The sequence below is a fragment of the Camellia sinensis genome, chromosome 1 (assembly GCF_055761805.1).
Source record: "Camellia sinensis isolate YWXY chromosome 1, ASM5576180v1, whole genome shotgun sequence".
Lineage (NCBI taxonomy): Eukaryota > Viridiplantae > Streptophyta > Magnoliopsida > Ericales > Theaceae > Camellia > Camellia sinensis.
In genome coordinates, this window is record NC_138961.1 from 187,585,737 (window position 1) to 187,603,477 (window position 17,741).

The window sequence follows — 17,741 nt, forward strand, 5'->3', positions numbered from 1 at the left end:
TTGTCCGTACCTAGATTTCTGTTACCGCTATGCGACATTGGCCTCTCTATTAGATGGACGTTAAGAATGCTTTTCTTAATGGTCATCTCATTGAGGAGGTCTACATGCGTCCACCTCCTGGCCTTCTCCATTCCTCTGGGCAGGTTTGTCGCCTTCAGTGTGCTCTGTATGGTTTGAAGCAATCTCCTCGTGCTTAGTATGATCGCTTTTAGACTACTGTTACTGAGCTTGGATTTCGTCCTTTTGCTTTCGACTCTACTTTATTTCTGAGACATACCTTGGTTGGTTTTGTTGCTCTCTTACTATATGTGGATGATATGATTATCACTGGCTCTGGCTCTTCTGCTACCTCTAAAGTTAAGCAGCATCTCTTTCGCACCTTTGAGATAAAGGATCTGGGTCCATTGCGGTATTTTCTTGATATTGAGGTTGCTTCTTCTCCAAAGGACTATTTTCTGTCTCAAGTGAGGTCATTCACCGTACTGGTCTTACTGATATTAAGGTTTCTAATACACCAATTGAGTTTAATGTGAAGCTTAACTCTAGTGATGGTGTCCCTCTAGATGATCCTACTTTTATCCTGAGCTTGTGGGTTACTTAGTCTATCTGACGGTTACGCGTCTTGATCTTGCCTATGTTGTTCATATGGTTAGCCAGTTTGTTTCAGCTTCTCGCTCCACACATTGGGTTGCCTTGGTTCGAATTCTTCGCTATCTCTGAGGTACTATATTTCAGGGTTTACTATTGTCCTCTACTTCTTCTCTAGATTTGGTGGCCTATATTGATTCTGATTGGGTTGGTGATGTTAATGATCTTAAGTCCGTGTCTAGTTTTCAAAAGTTTCTTGGCGATTCCTTGATCTCTTGGAAAAACAAGAAACAAACTATTATTACTTGCTTAGAAAGCACGGATACGGATACGGGATACAGATACGATACGATATGGATACGGCAATACAACAAAATCTAAAAAAGTAGGATACGGATACGATTAGGATACATTTGTAAAAAATAAAAAATAAATAAATTATTAGCAGTGAGTTATACATAAGCTCAAGAATGTTGAAAAACCACAGTAACTTTATAATGCAAAATACTAATCTTTAATAATTAGATATTAATTTAAGCCAGTAGCTAGTTTAGTTTTTAAATTTTCAATAGGTCTTGCAGATATTTCATTTCAATATCAAGTCTAATATGTTGATATTATAATATCAAAACAATCCACAACTTGACCCTATGTTTTTTCCTTTTGCACTAGTCAAAAATATTCTATGCAAGTTGTACGGGAAATCCCACATCGGTCTGTGAGGGACTACTTTCCCACCTTATAAGCAGGCTGGCTCCTCTTACCTTGCATAGGCCTTTTCCCCCAGTGGGGGAGGAACAAAACCGTGCGGTCGGAATGCCAAAGCGAACAATATGTGCAAAGCACGGGGACCGGTGGCTTTATTTGGCGCCGTTTGTGGGAAGTTGATAGACAAAACCTTGTCTTCCCAGCTCATCTGATCGCCGTCCATGGCGAACAACGAAGAGATTCCGTTGTCCGCCATCGACGGAGTTACCCCGGAGTCAGCCAGACGGAGAGATGGACACCCCGCCATTCTTCCGATGGCGGACCTGGAGACTTCTCCCGAAGAACATTCAAGAGACGCGTGGGATAAGCGCAGAAGAAGCTTTGGTCATTCTCGGAGTCCAGACGGTCACCAGCGGCGGAGAGAATCGCACGCCAAACGTCTGGAACACAAGCTACGGGACCAAGACGCCGTCATCCGGAGAATGGCGGCAAAGATGGAGGATCTTAAGCGGCATGTCAAAGGGAAGGGTGTAGCTGGAGTGGGAGACCACAGTGAGCGCACCCAACCCCGCCATTTAGGCATTTAGGGCCAGCGGCACACTCTGTCCCTCTCGATCACCAGAAGTTACAAGGTTGGAGAGTCCGACGCGCCGGAAAAGAGGTCTAGCACACAAGACAGTACCTATCAGCCCTCACGTTTGGCGACGACGTCGAGGTATTCCTATTCCGCTTGCTCAAAGGACTTGCGGGCAGTCTTGAAGGAGCGAGCATGCTGGCGAGAGACTCAGCGGGTGCCGGCGCTCCAGTGGCTATCTTACGGGGGTTATGCCAGTGAAGAAGTCGTAATGCCGCCACCCCGCCCAGCTTTGCCCCTCCTTCTAGACACAGATCTGGCGAGACTGAGTGCCACTCCTTTCTCCCTGGAGATAGAAACAACACCGCTTCCCGCGGGCTTCCACCAGCCAAAGTTCACGCTCTACAACGGAAAAACTGATCCATACATGCATGTCAGCCACTTCCGACACGTCATGGCCGGATATAGGCTGAATGACGCTCTTATGTGCCTTATCTTCCCGTCAAGTTTGGGCGAGCTGGGCTTGAAATGGTTTGAGAGGCTGCCGGAGGGGAGCATCGAAAGGTGGCAGCACTTGGCGGAAGCCTTTGTGACGCGTTTCAAAACCAACACCAGAACGCCAAAGGAAGTTGACCACCTTCTTAGTGTCAAGATGGAGCCGAGTGACACACTCAAGGCATACAACTCTAGATACTGGGAAACCTTTAACCAGATCTTGGATTGCCCGGTCAACCTGGCAATCACGCAATATAAGCGTGGTCTCCCGGTCGGACATAGACTGCAGGACTCGCTTACCATGCACCAGCCGACATCCATGGGCCAACTAATGCAGCGCATCAATGAGCACATCCTAGTAGAAGATGATGCGGCAGCATCTACCACGAAGGCAACTCCGGTAGCAACAGACAAGAGGTCGGTTGGCAAGGTGCACGCGGTCGGACAGGAGGCCAACCGTTCAAATGATCGCGCCGAGGAATCTAACTGAGGTTCAAATCGTCGAAACTAGGGTAGGGGTCGGCGGAATGACTGAGATGAATACCCCCGCGACGACGAAGCTGATGCAAACAGAAGGTTGAAAGCTCGGACGGGCATCACCACGGTCTTTAAGATTCCAATCTATCGCATACTTAGTGAAATCCGCGACGAGGATTACGTCCGGTTTCCTGCTAAGTTAGGCGATGCGCAAAAAGGCTTCAATCCGCGGTACCGCTGCACATTCCATCGGGAGCACGGACACCGGACAGAGGACTGTTTGCCTCTGAAGCAATACTTGGAGGAGCTAGTCGCGGCCGGACACTTGGACCTTTACATTGATGGAGGTGTGAAGGCCGCACATCAAGCCCCGGTTGACCCGCGTGGACCGAATGACCTGGAGGCGCCCCCACAAGGGGTTGTTAATGTCATCCACGGCATAGTGGAGCCGGCGTGTGTATGCGAGCTCCGAGGTATGACCAAGAAGGCAGAACACATGAGGGAAGTTTTGTCGGTCGCGCCCGCGATCAAGAGGGGGAAGACCGAAGAGAAAGACGTGATCAGTTTCTCTACAAGGGACTTAGAGCGCATTCAGACGCCGCACAACGATGCCTTAGTGGTCACACTCCGCGTCAAGGAATTTGATGTCAAGCGCATCTTGATCGACCAGGGAAGCTCGATCGAGATCATGTATTACGACGCGTTCAAACAGCTTAAACTCCGAGACTCAGACTTGGCTCCGGCAACTTCGCCACTGGTTGGTTTCAACTCTCAACCAGAGTGGCCTTTGGGAAAAATTATTCTGCCGGTCAAAACGGGATCCATGGTCAAGCAAGTGGAGTTCTGGGTATTGCAAGTGCCGTCTACTTATAACCTGATCCTTCGAAGGGGATGGCTTCATGCTATGCAAGTCGTAGCGTCGACCTACCACCAGGTGATGAGATTCCCCTCGGCTATGGGGGCAATTGAGGAAGTTTGGGGCGATCAGGTCATGTCGAAGCAATGCTTCGTGGCAGTAAATGGGAGCCGAGCTGTCAAGGGCTTCGTCCAAATGATTGAAGGACCGGAAGACCGGGGAGTCCTTGACGACGTGGGCACCAAGACTGAGGACAAAGCCATTGAAGAGTTGGTGGAAGTGCGGGTTGACACGGAGAGCCCGAACAAGTTCTTCTTGCTCGGATCAAGCCTTACCGCCCAAGAAAGGACCGAGATGGTAGAGTTTTTGATGGAAAATATCGAAGTCTTCGCATGGTCACCTTACGGCATGCCCGACATCGATCCGAGTTTTATTTGCCATCACCTTAATGTTTTCCCCGGGGCAAAGCCGGTCATTCAGAGAACGAGGAGATCGGCGCTACACCATGCCGAGGTAGTTGCAGAAGAAGTGAAGAACTTGCTTGAGACACCAGCTATTTAGGAAGTGCACTACCCTCGGTGGATTTCAAACACGGTCGTTGTCCCTAAGAAGAATGGGAAGTGGCGAGTTTGCGTCGACTACAAGACCGTCAACCGAGCTTGCCCTAAAGACAGCTTTCCTTTGCCTAGAATAGACTAGCTTGTCGATCTAACGGCCGGACATAACAGGCTCAGTTTTTTGGATGCCTACCACGGCTATCATCAGATTGCCATGCATGGCCCCGACCGTGAAATCACCTCTTTCACTACTCCAAGGGGACTCTTCTGCTATCGAGTCATGCCTTTTGGTTTGAAGAACGCCGGGGCAACTTTCCAAAGGATGGTGACCAAGATGTTCGCTCCTCTGCTAGGCCGGACAATTGAGGCTTATATTGATGATATGGTCGTCAAAAGCCGGCATCAAGCAGACCCACTTGTCCGACTTGGCCGAGATGTTCGCCATTCTCAAACGACACAAGCTACGCCTGAATGCATCCAAGTGTGCCTTTGGCGTGGGATCCGAAAAATTCTTAGGCTTCCTAGTCACAAACCGAGGCATCGAGGCAGACCCCGCACAAATCAGAGCCGTACAAGAATTAAAGCAGCCAAGCTCGGCTAAGGACGTGTAGCATCTGGCCGGAATGGCCGCCGCGCTTAACTGATTCATAAGCCGGTCATCAGATCGCTGCCGTCCTTTCTTTCAAGCTTTGAAATCAAAGTTCTCATGGAATGAAGAATGTGACCAGGCTTTGGCCGAGCTCAAGGAGTATCTGTCTTCAGCACCACTGTTGGTAACACCGAAGCCCGGCGAGGAACTTTACCTTTATCTGGCCGTTTCTCAGCATGCAGTTAGTGCGGTGCTTGTCTGGTCGGAATGAGTCAAGCACCTCCCTATCTTCTACGTAAGCAAAACCTTGCTACGGCAGAGTCGAGATACTTGCCACTGGAAAAACTTGTGTTGGCATTGCTAATGGCCTCCAGGAAGTTGGCGCACTATTTCCATGCTCATACAATCATTGTTTTGACCGAGTTCCCCCTCAAAGCTTTGTTTGAGCGGGCGGACTTTTCCGGTCGAATTCTCAAGTGGGCGGTCGAATTGGGACAGTTTGACGTCAAGTTCCAGCCGCGCACTGCCATAAAGGCCCAGACATTGGGCGATTTTGTTGCTGAATTCTCGCCCGGGATTCATCCCGTCTGCCCAGTGGATCTTGCAGCGGCAGTCGAGGAGGTGAGTGCAGGTTTAACCGAAGTAACACAGCAAGGCGATGTTGGCGACGCGGAACTTGCGCGCCCCGCCGAAGATCCTTCAGCAAGTATGACGCTACAGCCCGGCGATGCGACGACCGAGTTGGGTATTACCGACCAACCTGCTCTGTCCTGTGCCGCATCGCTAAGAGGGGAGGAAGTGGAACCAATCAACATTGAACCTGACGCAGCACAGCTGAGCGACCGTGCGCCCATCCACTTGCAAGCCTCCCAGGACCCCTCAGAATGTTGGAAGCTCTTTGTGGGCGAAATGTGGAAACTTTTCGTAGATGGGGCTTCTAATCGCCACGGTGCCGGGCTGGGCATAGTTCTGATTTCGCCAGACGGACTGACCATCGAACACTCTATCACCCTTGGATTTCCTGCATCAAACAATGAGGCTGAGTACGAGGCCCTTTTGGCCGGGCTCAAGAGCGCGCTTCAGATGCACGCATTCGAGCTAATGGTTTATAGTGATTCCCAACTTGTGGTTAACCAAGTTTCTGGGGTTTACGAAGCTAAAGACGACAAAATAGCGAAGTACCAAGCTCTGGTAAGAGACCACATCAAGCGATTCCAGGCAATAAGGGTCCAACAAATTGGCTGTGAAGAAAACGACCGAGCAGATGAATTAGCCAACCTCGCTTCCATGGTCGATAGCACATCTCCCAGCCCTCTCCTGATTGAATTCCTTCCGAGGCCCAGCATTGCGGAAGCCGAGCAGACAGAAGTACTCTGCACCAAGCTAGGTCCTTCCTGGATGGACCCAATTATCCTCTTCCTTAAAGATCGGACCCTTCCCACCGACAAAAAGGAAGCACATAAAGTCCGGGTGAAGTCAGAGCAGTTTTGGCTCTCTCCATCTAGCGCTTTTTACAAGAAGTCTTTCACCGGTCCCTATCTCAAGTGTGTACACCCAAGGAACGTGGAAGCTTTCCTATACGAAACTCACGAGGGCATCTGCGGCAGTCACATAGGGGGCAGATCTTTGGCCTACCGAGCTATCTCGCAAGGATATTGGTGGCCGTGCATGCAAGCGGACGCTCAAAAATATGTTCGCAAATGTGAGAAATGTCAGAAGTTTGCCCACCAAATTCACCAACCGACCAGAGAACTTCTTCCCCTCACTAGCCCTTGGCCCTTTGCGATGTGGGGGTTGGATATAATGGGACCACTCCCAACAGCACCAGGCAACCAGAAGTTCTTTATCGCGGCCACAGACTACTTCACCAAATGGGTTGAAGCTGAGCCTTTGGCAACGATCAAGGAGAAGGATGTAAAACGGTTTGTTTGGCAGAACGTGGTAACGCGGTTTGGCATCTCCAAAATTCTGATCTCTGATAACGGCACCCAATTTGACGGCCACCTATTTAGAGGATTTTGTGAAGACTTGAAGATTGAATTCTACAACTCTACCCCGGCTTACCCGCAGTCTAACGGTCAAGCCGAAGCATCAAACAAGACCATTCTTGATGGGCTAAAGAAACCACTTGAGAAAGCCAAGGGAAAATGGGCCGAGGAACTCCCAAGCATTCTTTGGGCATACCGAACGACCCCGCGGCGATCCACCGGGGAAACTCCTTTTGCCTTGGCATATGGCATGGAGGCGGTCATCACTTTGGAAGTCGGTATGCCCACCCTCCGCAGTGAAAGTTTTGAGCCCGAGTTGAACGCCGAAGCCATTGCCCTGGAATTGGACCTAGTGGAAGAATGCCGGGAAAAGGCTCTCATCCATGTGGCCGCCTACCAACAAGAGCTTTCAAGAAAATACAACAAGACGGTGCACCCCAGACCGTTCAAAGTAGGCGACTGGGTTTTAAGGAAGGTCATGGGCAATACCTTGGTGCCAGGAGAAGGCAAACTAGAGGCAAACTGGGAAAGACCCTACAAGATAACCGGTCTAGCGGGCAAGGGGGCATACCACTTGGAGGACTTGGAGGGAACAAGAATACCCCGGCCATGGAATGCGGCCAGCCTCAAACTGTACTATTTTTAGCTTTTGTGTTCTTTTTGTGCAAAGGAATTTTTTGTCTCACTTCAGAATGTAATATTCTTTTTGTTAATATAATAGAAGTGTCTCATCTTTGCTTTAGCATTCAGATTGTTGTTTTTCAACTTTGAGATTCCAACCGAGATGTTTTACTCCGGTTAATTGAGTTGATGATTTACTCAACTTTGAGATTCCAACCGATATGTTTTACTCCGGTTAATTGAGTTGATGATTTACTCAACTTTGAGATTCCAACCGATATGTTTTACTCCGGTTAATTGAGTTGATGACTCCGGTTAATTGAGTTGATGATTTACTCAACTTTGAGATTCCTACCTAGATATTTTATTCTGGTTAACTGAAGTTGATGAATTACTCAACTTTGAGATTCCAACCGAGATGTTTTATTCCAGTTGACTGAAGTTGATGATTTACTCAACTTTGAGATTCCAACCGAGATGTCTTATTTTGGTTAGTTGAGTTGATGATTTACTCAACTTCGTTGAACTTTAACCGAGATGTTTTACTCCAGTTGACTACGTTGATGATTTATTCAACTTTTGTGAAACTTCAACCGAGATGCTTTACTCTGGTTGACTAGGTTGATGACCTACTCAACTTTATTATTCAAACCGAGATGCCTTTTCCGGTTAATTAAGTTTAACAAGGTAAGCCGAAGTATTTTGTCCGGCTGAAGTTATTTTACATGAAGACCGTGCAAACACTTGATGAAAATTGAACTTGTTCATTGATGTGCAAAATAATTACAAGAAGAGGGGCAGATAGCCCGGTTACATGTGCAAACAAAAAGAAAGAAGACAGAAAACTAAGCTAGGGGGGAAAGGTCAGTGAATTCATCCCCGGTTGCGGCCTCCAGGTCGACTGTGATTGTGGTTTTTTGGGCACCGGTCTTCTCCTGGCCGGCCAGATTTGGGCGGTTGTCACCCTCCTCATCCTTCTCGATGTCTTCGGCCTCTTCTTCCTCGGCCTCAGCTTGCAGCGCGCTGAAGACGTCGTTCGCGTAGCGCACGAGATAGGTCGGTACGAAGGCAGCTGGAGGAGAGGCAAACACGTCGGTATCAGGTCTTTGGCCGAGCTGTTCACAAGCAGTCTTCCAGCCCGCCTTGAAGAAAATGTCTTGAGTGGCATGGACCTGCTTTGTGTAGTTGTCCTCGGCCTCCTTGATGCTGGCATTATTTGCATCCTCCAGCTCCTTCTTTCTCGCTTCCTTCAACACCTCAAGCTCGGCCTTGAGCGCATCCCTCTCTTGCTCGGCAACACCAAGCTGGCCGAGCAACCTTGAATTGTCAGAGTTTTCCATCTGCAGCAACGTTTTTGCCCGGCCAAGCTCAGCTTGAAGGTGATCCACCTAGTTGGCAGAATCGGTGGCCTTCTGCCGGAGACGGTGATTGCGCTCCATGACTAAGTGTTGTTTCTGGATAGCCTGCAAGAGGAAGGTTTGATCAGAAAGAAAACCGAGCAAACACTTGATCAGAAAGAAAAAATGTGCAAAGTTCTTACCCTGGTCATAGACTTGACCGAGGATTTCACCAGCCGGGTGTCTGGCACATGGTCGCTGCCAACTACGTCAGTCGGTAGCAGCAGGGCTTTGCTGAGGTCAAAGGCGAGTAGATGCTTCTTGTCGCCTTTGACAGAAGCTGTCGCCGGGATCTCTTTACCCCGATGCTTGAGTTGGGGCCTCCATGGCGGAGTTGGGTCAGCTATCACGGTAGGTTGCTTGGTGGTGAGCTCCGCAACTAGCTCGGCAAAAGGGTCTGCACGTGGCCGTTTTCCAGCCCGGCGGTTGTCCTTGCTAGCTTGCCCGGCGGCGGGTGACGCGAGTGCAACCACGGTCCTGCTGGATTGCCCAGCAGCAGGAGAGCGGGCTGGGATGCTCGGTATCTCGGTGGAGGTGGAGGTGATGAGGTTCTTGATGCGGCTTCTTTTGGCCATCTCTTCTGCCTCGGTCAATCGGATGAGTGGCACGTCCGGTAATGTGGGACCGGGAGGTGGAGATGGACTGCGAAGAAAGTCTGTGACTTTACTCTGGCATGGAGCTGAATATCTGTATGTCGGTGTGTAACCGAGGAGCTCGTGGCAATCGCGGTTGCGGTAGCGGAGCGCGGTTCTGATGGCTGCCTCGTTGGGATAATGATAGTGGGCTTGCAGGGCTTCGATTACTGCAAAGGAAAGAAGAAAAAACGTCAAGTACAGAATAGTGAAGAAAGATAAATTGACCGAGCAGGTAGCGCAGTTTACATGTTGAACCGAAGTTCTTGTTAATGAACCAGCCCGGTACGTCGGCTGTTTCATAGTTGCCGGACACCCAGAAAAAGTCATCGTCGTGCAAATTCTTGTCCGGGGTGCCGGTCACTATCTTCTCTTTGCCCGGTCTAATTTTTAAATAGTAGGCGAGGTCGTCGCCTGTGTGCCCTAAGGTGTATTGGCGGAGTATCTCGGCTATCCCTAACTTGGTCCCTAGCCGGTTGTTCAGCTCATGGACCCCGTTGATTATTCTGTAAGTGTTGGTAGAGACTTGGGTAGGTGCTAGCCTGGTGCGTCGCAAGAATTCGGTCATGAGTGGGTTGACCGGGAAGCGGAGGCCTCCTTCTATGATGGATAGCACGGTGAAAGGGCATTGGTCTAATCTGCCCCATGGAGTTATGTCAATGTCGCCGAGCTCTAGGTCAACGTCGGTCGGGATACCGTACTCTTCCCGGAATGTGGCCAAGGCAGCCGGGGTGTTGACAAGGAAGCGATAGCACCCCATGTGTAGCCGGCTGGTTTAGCTCGACTGAGGTGGTTTGGCGCAGGCAGGTGTTTGATGGCTGCTCGGTCTTTGAGAGCCTCGGTATTGGTCAGTGGTCCCCTTGGACTCTGCAGGAAAAGCAGGGTAATTGTAAGTGGAAGCGCGATCGCGCAAAATGAGCTTGACTTTAGCTCGGTCAGGAAGAGTGCCAGACCACCTCGGTCGCGAAGGCAAACCAAGGAGCTCGGTCGCTCAAGCGGACCAGATGTCAGCCCGATCGAGCGGCCAAGTCCTCTGCCTACCTCGGTTTCTACTAAGGGTTTGGCAAACTTGTAATTTGCTCGGCCTTAACGTTTTAAGGGATCAAAAGAAGATCTGGAGCCCGGTCCGCCCCAGATCTTCAGGTGTTCATCAGTGAAACTGAAGAACAGCAAGGAGAACAAGGGGCAGGGGAGAGTTTTTGGGAGCTATACCCTAAAATCTATGGTTTTTGTGCCCTAAAACAAAGAATATCAAATGAAATAGCAATAAAAGGGTCGAAGAACTTACTAGAATGGGGCTGGAGGTGAGTCTTCAAGCACGAACGCAGCAAGGTGCAAGAAGGAAGCTCTTCGAAGGTTTTGGAGCTCTAGAATGTCAAGAACTGAAGGAGAGTCAGTAAGAACGAAATGAAGGGAGAAATGACGTATATACGGGAGAGAGAGAGACCGCTAAAATTTTTGAATGTGAAGAGACGTGAGGGTTGGTTGCTCGAGGCCAATCAACGAGCGACGCGTGTCCCGATTAATAGCGGCGTCAGAGTTGAAGAGACGGAGGTGAGATGAAACGTCGACCGGGCAAGTTTGGAAACCAGGCATGTCGACTAGCGCAGTTAACTACTTGCAAACTGAGGGCCGAGGAAGAGTCTACCCCGGTTGGATCATGTAATCCCAGTCACGCTTGTGCAGGCGGAATTAAGGGGCAATTGGGAGAGAGATTTTATGAGCTGGAAATGGGCCACGGTAAGGGCCAGGCAACTTGAAGGCCGAGCGCGTTTGGGCCAGGTTAGTTTTTGGGCTTGCATAGAGATGGGGCTGCTCGGTTAAAAGCCCAAGACCGAGCTACTTGAACTTGCACAGATGGGAACCGTGCTACTTGCGTTGCTCGGCAGGAAGGCCTTAGTTTTACCCCGCGTGACCTATTTCGAGCACGGCTCTGCCGGAATGCAGTGAGCTCGGTCGGAACGGAGCTCGGCTAGTGAACATTCGGGCATGCGACACAGCATGGCCGGGATAGGCCGAGGTGATACCGTCGATCTGCCGGGCCCCGTCAAGATATCCTGACAGCTTGGTTAGGTGATGATTGCTGGATTTGTGCTGACAGATAGGATAGCAGCACAACGTGTCGAGAGGCTAATGGGAGTAGATTTGGGGCGCAGAAGGTATATAAGCGTGTCTGCGCCCCCCATGCTGAGACAGATGATCATTTGGTGAGGAACACTAAACACAAAACCTCCTCCTCTCTCTCTCTATCCCAGAGTGTGCTAACTTGATCGTCGGAGGGGTTTTCCGGCCATACACCGCCGGGTAGCTCACCGCCGTTGTGTTCGCAGGTCGATCAGACCGACTGGGAGCTTGGAAGAAAGGAGTACGGGCTTGCCGGAATATTTGCTCCCCGTACACAAGTTTATTTGCTTATTTATTTATTGATATTTAATTTTACTATTGTTATATTATCTTATTAATCCTTATTTCTATATAGTTATAGAGGACATGCATGATACAATGAAGATAATGTCAATTTGATGAATTCTATTACTTTAGCTTACTATATTATTTTTATAAAAAAAAACTAAGCACAGTATTGTAAAAATATTCTATTTATCCTTACAATTATATTATATTATGATGGTATGCAAGAAATGATACAATTCTAATTTCGTAAAAAGAGTGATACATGACTTAGAGCATTTGATACTACAAAATTAATCAAGAAGTATCCGATAATATGTGACTTGGAGTATCCGATACTTCAAAACTAAGTATCCAATACTTCAAAATTAATGAAAAATTAATTAAGAAGTATCTGATACTTTTAATAAGTATCTGATACGTATCCGTAAGTATCCAAGGAGTATCGGTATCCGATACGGATACGTCTCCATATTTGAAGTATCCGTGCTTCATAGTTGCTTGCTCTACTGCCGAAATTGAGTATCGTGCTGTGGCTCATGCTACTGCTGAGATTGTTTGGCCTCGTTGTTTCTTATTTGAGTTGGGTGTCTTTCAGTCTTCTCCGACTTCCTTCTACTGTGACAGTCGTAGTGCCATTCAAATTGCCCATAACACTGTCTTCCATGAGCGGAACAAACACATTGAGATTAATTGTTACTTTGTCTGTCAGCATCTGCAATCCAGCTCTATCTCGCTTCCTTTGGTCTCTTTAGCTCTACGACTTGTTGACTTTTTTACCAAGACTTACACCACTACTCGGTTTTAGTTTCTTCTTGGCAAATTCTCAGTGCTTTCTACTACAACACATTGAGTTTGAACGGGGGTGTGAGAATATTAGGTTAGGCAGTGTTTCCTTTTCTGAGAGATTGTATAGGTGCATATATATGGCAGTGTTTTAGGTGTATATATATGGCAGTGTTTCCTTTATGCTGTGTTTGGTTGAGAGATTTGAGGAGGAATTTGGAAAGGAAAATGGAAATGGTAGGTGAAATATGAATAAAATATACTTACATTTCACCTAATTGCACACACTTTTTCCCCTCCCCTTTCCAAATCCCTTCCTAAATCTCCCAACCAAACACAGCGTTAGTCTTGGGGTTAGGTTTACTATATAATTAGATGTATTCTTTGTATTATTACACAATTAAATATTTAAAAAATATTCAGAAATCTTACATATGGTCAAGAAGATGATGCATTATGGAAGCAAGTTATACGTGGCAAATTTGGTTCTGTGGGTGGAAGGTGGCGCTATCTTTCACTGAAGAGCCTAATTGTATATCCAGAATTTGGAAAGATATTTTACCTGTGAGTCATACGAATGCCAGACAATCAGTTCTTCATGGATATGATTGAGATAAGAATAGGTGATGGTAACAAAATTAAATTCTGGGTGGATAACTGGTTGGGAAGCTCAAGCCTTATGATCCAGTTTCCAAGGTTAAATCAGTTGAGTGATGAAAGGGAAGCTGCAAGTATCCAGGAAAAATAGTCAAAATAGATGGGCTTTAACATTTAGAAGATTTCTTTTTGCTTGGGAACAGGAGGTTGAAAGATTGCAAATAGTTCTGGTTATTGGGCCAGTATTGAGTGTAATGTTGATTGCCTCAGATGGAAGTTTGATCAAACAGGGTGTATAAAGCTAATCATGTTTACAGACGGGGTGAAGCTATTAATGGGCCTTTATCAGATTCAGCTAATGTTGATTTGGAATAATATTTCCACTCCCAAAGTTAAGTTCATTACCTGGTTAGCTTGGAAAGGCAGATTGAAGACTACAGAGCTGCATAGACTTGGAACTCTGGGCGATAATGTTGATTTAAACTGTGCATTCTGTCATGAGGAGATGGAATCTTTGAATCATATTATGATCCACTGCCCTTTTATATGGAAAGTCTGGTCTGCTATAATTAGTTGGTGGGGTTCACTATGGGCTATTCCTGGCTCAATTGATTGCCAACTTCAATGGTGGTTAGGTTGGAAGGGCAGTAAAAAGGAAAGACAGATTTGGAGGGTAATCCCAGTGGCAGTATTATGGTCTGTTTGGATTTTCAGGAATGATTGTATCTTTAATAATCTTCAACCAAAGATTGAGGAGCTGTGTGACCTTATCAAAATTAGAGTGGCTATTTGGGTGAAGTCTCAATCAAAAGGGTATTTCTATTCAGTCAGTGAGATGGTGCACAATCTGCAACAGGTGAGAAGGAGCATTGGATCCTCATAAGAGTTCAGTCAGGCTATGGAAGATGCCTCAGCAGGGAGTGAGCTAGCTGGAGTGTGATTTGGCTTTGTGGTCTGTTATGCTTTTGTGTTTGCTCTGTTCCGCTGTGTAGTGTGTTTTTTGGGTGCAGCATGCTCACTGGTGATGGCTATCTAAATTGCTTGTGTTTTGATGGGCTATCCTTTTGACTTCTTGTTTGCTGTTTTTCTTTTGTTTTGATTAGTTTCTCACAACTCTTGATGGTATGCCACCATATAATTGATTGAGTGTGCTTATCAATGTCAATTTAGTTGGAATTGATTTGTTTCACTATGATATTTTTTGCACTCATCTCTTCTCTTTATTGATGTATTATCTTCGTTTTTCATTAATAAAGTTCCCTTCTTTTGTTCATAAAAAAAATGAAAAATTTCAGTGTATTTGGATTAAGTTTTTTGAAAACTGAGTTCTTTAGTTTTCGTGTTTTTTTTGTTTTTAGTAAGTATTTTTAAAATTTTAAATATTTTTTTTACTTTTTTAGATGCACTTTACTTAGATATATCTAAAAAGTAAAAAATTTGTGAAAAAATATTTTAAAAAATTAATAAATACATAAAAATACAAATAATGTACTGAATTCTCTTCTCTTTTTTTTTTTTTTTTTTTTTTTCTGTTTTTGTACTTTGGTATTTAGTGAATTTTTAAAAGGTTTTTTTTCGCAATTTTTTTACTTTTTAAGTATATTTATGTTAGGTATGTCTAAAAATTAAAAAAATTGCTTAAAATATTTAAAAAATTCAATAAAAATGAAAAAAAAAAAACGAAAAACAAGAAAGCATAATTTTTTTAAAAGTATTTTTAAAAAACTCTAACCAAGCAATCTGTTCACGCACAAGTACACTAGTTTCTATCACCCATACTCGTACACCTGCTTCAAACCCCACCACTTTATAACCTCTAACCAGACTTTCCAAGAAAAATTGGAGTGTAAAAGGTGGTCTGCTCTTTCTTCACATCATTGATTGCATCTCTTCTGATTTTCTTGGCTAGCAGTTAAAGATTGTAGCTGAACCCTTCAAATTTTCATTGCATAAAATAAAATTAAAAAGATTAATGTTATGTTTTTTTATTCTGTTGTATTTAGTTTTCAGTAAACAGTAGGAAAACTTACATATTCACAATTGCCTCATAAAACACCCATTATTTTTTTATTGTATTTGTTTCTAAAAAATGAACGATAAATATATTTTTGAAATATGTCATTCATTTTTTTTTAAAAACAAATACAATAAAATAAAATAAAAATTATGATTATCAAATCGGTGTAATTTTTTTCAAAAATGATATACAATGAGGACTCTACAAAATAAACGATTTGAATCATTAAAACAGGATCTTTGGTGGGTCTCATGGACCCCTCAAGTTATCTTAATTTAAAATATGAATATGAAAGAAACCTAATCCTAATTTCCTAGATCCAACTCACATCAAATTTTGTTAACTTTTCATTGTTTTAATAGTATCTTTTTATTGTTTTAATACTAAACTCATCAAATGTCCATACACGACTAACATATATAATGTGAACATTGAAGTTTTATAATTTTAATAATAAACTCATCAAATGTGCATACGCAACTAACATATATAATGTGAACATTGAAGTTTATGCGAACAGCATGTCATTTTTATTACTAATTTTGCCGTTACAAATAACAGATTTGGTTCACAAACTCTGTGGGCAAAATGTAAAAATTAAAATTTTGCATTAAATACACAACTCAAAAATTATGTCAATTTTCATATTTAAAAACTGTTTCAGTTATTCACCCAAAAAAGTTTACAGATTTTTACAATTTTTGTTTTTTTTGTTTTTTTTTTTGTTTTTCACAACATTAACAAATAAATATCACACTAAGAGTGAGGATTTGTGACACGATATGATAATACAACTCGAACCATACACAAAATTTGTAACAACCCTCACTTCAACTTAATCATACTTGTATACATTTATGTATGATCTTGTTTTGTTATGTGCATTTGTAAATCCTATCTTGTTTTGCTTGAGTGTTGCTGCATGCTTTGTTCTTGCCCGGTGTGTTGCTGAGGTCATCTTAAGCCTAGACACCTTGGAACCTTTCCACACTTAGAACTATCTTGGAACCACTTCTGTTGGTCTCCATCTTCACCCTGGCATATTGGCCGAGATGTCATCATCTAGGCCGAGGTGTGCGTCACCTAGGCCAAGATGTGCATCATCTAGGCCGAGATGTTATTATCTAGGCGTTCTAGATCCTTGATCCTTGCACTTGGTGATTTTGTTCCTGGAATGGTATGACCTAGACCGAGGTATGGCACATCTAGGCCAAGGTGTGGCACAGCTTAGTCAAGTGTTGTCCTTCCAAGCCGATGTCGTTGTCACCCTACTTGCCGAAGCTTTGCCCTTAGCCGAGATCATCACTTGCCGGAGTGCTCTTGTCGTCTAGCTTGTTGAATACACTTTGTCATGGTCTTGTCTTGTCAGTCAGTCACCTTTTTTAGTAGAGCCAATCAGCCGATGCCACGTATCCCAGCAGAGGGTTAAGTCAGTGACTGTCGAGAAAACATATCATTTTTGCATCAAATCTTGTCTTCAAGAGAAAGAGAGACTCTAGGAAGAAGAAGGAGAAGCTTTTGAATGAGAGAGTGGACCTCCAAGCTTGACCGTGGGAGTTTGAACCATTAGATCCTAGTTTTGAGGTTAGAATCTTAAACTACTCTTGTTGTTCTTATTGATCGTCTAGCTGCATTGCATGATCGAACCTGTTCTGCATGCCTTGCATCGATTTAAAGTTGGTTTAGTAAGAGAAGATAGTGTTCATGTGTTCTCGAAGAAAAGTCTTGTTTTGATCCGAAAGTTTGCATCAAGAACCATGTTTTTGTGTTTGTTCTCACAAGATCTTTGAGTATGGGTACCCAGGTCCATGTTTTCGAACTCATAGCACGAAATCTCAGACTTTGTAGTAACAAGTTATGATTTTAGCATGCATGTTCTTCCTCTTTTCCATCTTCATGTTCTTTATGTTCTTTAAATGGAAACCCAGATTTTCCCGACTTCGCTTTTGAATGTGGCCGTCGAGACCACACCTCGGCGAGAAGGAGTGGGACCTCGACCAAGACCTGGTTGATGCCCAGCATATTTTTTCCCGAGATGAAAAACAGTGTTTTGTTTTGATTTAACTTGGTTTTGATGAACGCCGAAATCATTCGGTTGCATGTGAATCTTGTTTGGAAGTACGTTCAATAGACTTTGTCGTGTGTTTGTAGGACTCGGACTTTTGCCTTGACCCCGACGTTTGAAGAACTATGTGAGTGGTATTTTTAATAAAGCTATGTTATCAATGTTTTGATGAGCTTTGTTTTGCTTTGTTTTGAAAAGTATTTGTTAAGCATGAATGATTGTCCCTATTTCGTATATAAAGTATTATCTTGTTTTGATGACATTCTCGGAAGGTCCTTAGTGCCAGGGGACTATAATGCAACTGCACATCTTGTTTTGAGAGTCCTTAGTGCCAGGGGACTATAATGCAACTGCACCATTGTTTGAGATATCTCTCTTGCTTTGT